General features: G+C 44.6%; 1 long non-coding RNA gene across 1 annotated transcript; it reads left to right on the plus strand.

Moving 5' to 3' along the window:
* Positions 1-1,334: 1,334 nt before the first annotated feature.
* On the plus strand, positions 1,335-5,069 carry LOC126544489 (uncharacterized). Its single transcript, XR_007602165.3, has 3 exons — positions 1,335-1,507; positions 3,294-3,320; positions 4,830-5,069. It is a non-coding gene; the product is annotated as an uncharacterized lncRNA (long non-coding RNA).
* The last annotated feature ends 657 nt before the right edge of the window (positions 5,070-5,726 follow it).

The following is a 5,726-nucleotide window of genomic DNA, read 5'->3' on the forward strand; positions in this document are numbered from 1 at the left end:
ACCTCCCTTTTCCGGGAGCAGTCAATCAATTAATCAATCAATCTTTGTTTCGTATTCATTCATTTACAAAAAATGAACGCTGGAACAAGATCTAAAACACATGTGTGCCTGTAGCTAATGCATTTAAGGCCTTATATTTATTTTAGTAATTATTTTAGAATTAGAATTTTAGATTCTATCGATCTATATCTTACGCGTAGGCGAATAAAAAAAGCGTTCTGGCCCTTTACATGCTGAAGCCAAGGCATGATTGTGAGGCACGAGGTGGTGGGGTACCACATATCAATTTTGACAAGCTGGGCTTCTTTAACCTGCGCCTAAATCTAAGTAAATGAGCGCTTCTGCATTTCGCCCTCTATCGGAATGTGGCCGCGGTCAAGATTCAACCCGTGAATTTTATTTCAGGGGCGCAACGCCGTAGCCACTAATCCACCATGGCTGGTAAACATGAATTAAGAGTTATATACTATACATTTCGTACGCAGCTATACCGCTAAAGAGGCGAAAAGTTGTGAAAGTTGTGTTGTTCAAAGAACGTGTGCATTTCTCTGTGTAAGACGGCGGCCATTTAGCTGCCGCTGTGTGCCTGTGTCACCTGAGCTTTCGTGAGCTCTTGCAGGGGTGCGGTTCGTCGAGGACTCCATCTGACCGAAAACCGCATTCACGCTTGGTGGAGGTGTTATATACATTTACAAATCTGGACCTCCGTATTCAGACACTTCCTCTCGCTGCTGCCGTGCCTGACGGCGCTGGGCAGCCTACTCATACCCAGGCTTGGCCTGTTCTCCGTTACGGTACGGTACGCCATCAATGAGACGAGAGCCCCTGACTATAGTGTGACGTTGGATACTCACGGTCCCTATAATATGATCCAGTGAGCGCAAATCCCATGTGGCATTACGCAGCCAAGTTCAACGACGTCATCTTACACAATTTTGGCATCCTGCATTTTTTTCGGTTTCGCAATCGTGAGTGCGACCTTATCACGCGGTCGCGTTTAAAACGTGTTCTGCGGAGCTCCTTGTTTGACCTGCCGTGTGCAACCTTCGGGCAGAACAACAGCTGACTGGATGTCTCGTAAATGCGATGACTAAGTAACAATACTGAGGTGGTGTGAAGAACTTGTGCTCACGCGTTCGGTAGCAGCAATTGTCTGCACGAAAGGTGTGCCAGTAGGCTAGCTGGTTTACAGTATCCGCGTATGCTGTGAAACGAACATGACACGCGCGCGACGTGTACCGCGCGTAAGCCATTGTCTAACAACAGCTGCTCTGCGAATGCATGTCTGCAGGCCTAGCTCAGAATCTAAGCAAAAAAATCACTATTGCGTGGTGTGCATTTACAGCTGTTTCACCTTCTGCGCAGAAGAACATGAACGTTCTGCTTGTCGGTGCAGTGCTTGCTGTTTTTCTCGCTGTTGCTTCCTCTGGACCGCGGTGCAGTAAGGGCAAAATTGTTTGTGCATAGCAGTGAAACGGATATGTTGCTTCCTCTGGACCGCGCTGCAGTAAGGGCAAAATTTTGTATATATAGTAGTGAAACGGATAGACGAACACCAATAGTAGAGTGAAGTACTTAGGCCCCTATGATGTTGCCGGAATAAGACTTCGCTTATATATGCAACTCCGAAAATAAGAGAAAAGAAGCTTGCATTGAAAGTTGGCAACGTGGAGAACATGGTGTTCCGCTAATATGGGCAATTAACTGTGATTCCGCTCTCAAATTTACAGATATAACCTGCCTCGTCCACTTTTGTTAAAAGACTATTTTGAGTTAAACAAAAGTAATGAAATGATTAGTCATTTTAGCCTAGTAAATTCTATGTGAAAAGCATTAGTTCTTGTAATAACGACGAGAAACATGCGGGAGTATGTTGAAATAAATAAAGTTACGAGATTCGATTCACTTAACATCTGCGTTAAGCCAAGCTTTCTAGAACTGTTTCACCTCAATTTTGCGGAAGAAGACATTTGACTCGTAGAACTTTGTTTTATTTCAAACGTGAGAAATCGTCACCAGTCATTTTCCTAAGCAAACGAGTTCACGGAGCCTCGTGATATTCGATGTGGATGCAGCGATGACTCGCAGGCGAATGCGTCATATTGCGAGTGGTGATGGATGCATCGCGAACAAAAGTGCATGCACATAGGGGTATTAAGCGTAGCAATGCATGTTGATTGCTTCAGACACTCGCAGGGACACCTTACTCGCCTCCGCCGTGATGCCGTATGGTGGCTTTCGTTTTGCGCTGCTAATCCCGAAGGTGCGAGGTCAAGTCCCGGCAGCGGCGGCCGTATTTCGATGTGGGCGAAATGCCAAAAAAGAAAACACCCTTGTACCGTGATTTGCGTGCACGTTAAAGAGCCCCAGGTGGCCAAAATTAATCCGGAGTCCCCCTCTACGGGGTCGACCACGAAGTCTTTGAGGCTTGTCTTCTGGGAATGTCATCTGTCCCGTAAATGTTCTTCGGGCTTTACGTTTCCTCGTAACAGTTGTGTGAAAGACGCCCTGCTGCATCTACTCGGTGACACACCGACGTCAAACCCTGAGGAAAAAAGAGCATATAGGCTAGTTCTATGTATTATAACTGAACGACTGTTACGTGATAGCATTATTACGATACTCGCGATTGCACTGCGTGCCGGATAGGCTGGCGCTTCGAAGCACATTGATATCCTAGCAAGGACACAAATCGTACGCTGGTGTCCCAACGGGCCCACTAAGTTCCCACCATTGAATACAGAGTCTCTGGTATTGGCCCAATTTTGGTTTCATCATGTGCGGTCGGTCCAGTTTGCAGTTACAAATTTTCGCTGGGATCGGTCCACATTACTCGTCTTGGAATCAAAGGCCAAGCAGGAAACCAGAGAAACTGAGAAAAGGAGCGCAAGGGGTGAGGGGGGGGGGAGGGGCGTCGTAGTGCAATGAAATCATCGCTTTAGTATTTGTGGTTATTGCCCAAGAAACCTGTGACATGGATATGCAGCTGCATTGTAGAGTTTTAAAAAAACGAACTCAAGCTTGTTGTTTTCTCTTCGGCAGGTTACATGTGTAATAAATACCAAGCTTTAAGATAATCTGTCCCTGTACTTACAAAAGCCTCTTACACTTTAAAGAAGCAACTTTCATAACTTGTTCCGTGCTCAAATGCCATATACGCAATGTCGAATGCTAATTAGCGACCGTTGCAAGCTTCTCAGCACATGTGTGGTTTTTCTGTTGCTGAATGCAGTGCGCAATGTTACGATATAGCAAAAATTGACTTTGTTTTTATACATACACTTATTTTACAGAGCCTCGGAATTGCGCCTACCCAAGAGGTCTGCTATATTACTGAATTTTTTCTGGCTTCGTATTACCTACGTGGTACTAACCTTTGATGTTTCTAGGAGGTTAGAAAGGTTGCTGTACAATATGTCAGTATCTCCCAGTAAACAATATTCTACTGAGTTGTCATCGGGGGCCTGACGTCACACGCCCATCACAGAATAAGGAAGACTTTTGTACTTCAAAAGTTCTCCGTGTGGCTTTATCATGATTATAATTTACCAGAGCTGTAGAACGTTAGGCGAATGTTCCTGTTTGAAGTTTGATGAGATGGTTGTAATGTACTTTACTGCTTCCAACGAAATAAAGCTTTCTAGTTGTTAGCCCTGTATGATCTGTTTTCGTTTTCTGGGCAGCTTAACTTAGCGAGGCAGGCTTCAACCTTTATTACTTCTACCCCATATCCGCATGTTCTCAAGTGGCAAATTTTAAACGGATATTGGTGCGCGGCTTCTTTGATCTGCTGATAGTAGATAGACGAGAACGAGAACCAGACGCACACGACAGAACAAAATTTAAATTGAAAAATTGTGGAGGCACAAAGATGATATTATATAAACGGCTGACGAGAGTTCCTTTCAAGAAGAAAAAAAGTTTTTTTTAGGCTCTCTTTAAACACGTACATGTTGGAATCTATGTAAGACAAAGCTTTCGTGATGTGGTTAATGCATCGCCATTTGTTGGGCATGTTGGCAAACTGACTTGGAAAGCATCGAACGAACAAGGAAAGCCAGCGAACAAGGACAGAAGGGAGACGACACCACAATGCGTTAACAACTTGATTTTCAGGAAACGCCCACCTATTTAACCCAAGCACAGTGGCGCCACCTCATCCAATTTTTAACCATCCAAACAAGTCGTTTCCTAATCTAACAAGTCGACCCTTCGGGCCGTCCGTCCGTCCGTCCGTCCGTCCGTCCGTCCGAGTGTGAGGTATTCGGCGAGAACGCACGAGCAGCAGCAGCAGGCAGCAGCCACGGTCAGAAAGAGAGGCGCAGGGCGGCTCGCAAAAGAAGCTTCGCTTTACAATTAATGATGCAGGGAGCTGGAAAGGCAACTAAGGAAACAGAATGGCAAAATAGCGTTTACGGGTGCTAGGACAAAAAAAGAAAGAGAGCTTACGCGAACTTCCGCGAACATTCGTTAATGGGTATCAGGGACAGTGAAAAGACATCAATTCGCTCAGACGTTACATGAGAATGTGCGAGGTTTCTGCTTTTCGCGCTAGAGTGCTTTCGGAACAAAGCCTTGCCATTGTAGCGGAAAGGATGCCGCCATTTTTTTGGGTGACACTACGCAGCACATTTTCTCAATTGTTTTTCACATTTGGGACGTGATGCGTAAACTACTAGCAAGGGTGGTGGCCATTGCAGCAATGGAATACCTTGTGATGCTCCGACATCTTCTCGAATATTAAAAAAAATGAAATTGGCCAGAACGGGAAAAGTGAATAAAGAAATAGTCATCTCTGTCGTGAAGATTTTGGTCGTGCTTTTACGCAGATTGTTGGAAGCCTACTACGCGTGCATCATGCTCGTCGTCCCCATGGAGGCTTTTCTTCTACAATTATACTGTCGGGAGGTGCGAGGCATTTGGCTGGAGAGGACCGTGCGAAGAGTGCAACTGCTACATCAGCCTGAGAGAATGCGCACCAAAGTGCACGCCACCGCAACATAAGCTTCGCCGGCGGCCCCGCCAATTCCACTGACTGTTACTTAAATAAACACTAAACGTGAAATGATGCTCAACAATTTGGAGTGAATTCGTTGAAGTCAGCTGGTGACTACTTCATGATCAAAGTTATGCTGAAGCGGCTCCACAGATGTACTTATTCGATCCATCAGCGCATCTATACCTTCTCTTCTACTGAATTGGATACGTTAATACAAGAATAGTTAGGCCCATATCTAAGAGGCTAACGATATATCAAATACAGCTGCTTTTGCATGCCAGACACAAAGAAAGCACGTATACTGTAAAATAGTATATCTCAACACACAAATTATACGACAAAACAACGTAAAAAGCAAATACGAACATTGCACTGTGTAATGTTCGTATTTACATTGCATAAACGTTTGCATTGCATACTCAACAGAAATAAATGAAATATGGCGCACGTTATTTTCCGCAGCTAATTGGTATTTGTCACGTTCTAAAGTTTTCAGCAGAATTTATGGGAAGTGGCAAGTCATTCCGTACTTTGTGCTTCATGAATTCCAATGATGTTATTCGCGGCACACATAGTGAGAGTTGGTCAAATTGGACTTAACCGTTTCTAGTACGTGTTTTATTACGAGCGGGTAGGTAAACAGACCTAATAGGAAGGAAAATTGTAGGTAATAAGGTATTCGCGAACCGTGAATACCTGCACACAAATGAAAATGAGAGTATACAGT

The sequence above is a fragment of the Dermacentor andersoni genome, chromosome 10, assembly GCF_023375885.2.
Source record: "Dermacentor andersoni chromosome 10, qqDerAnde1_hic_scaffold, whole genome shotgun sequence".
Taxonomy (NCBI): Eukaryota; Metazoa; Arthropoda; class Arachnida; order Ixodida; family Ixodidae; genus Dermacentor; species Dermacentor andersoni.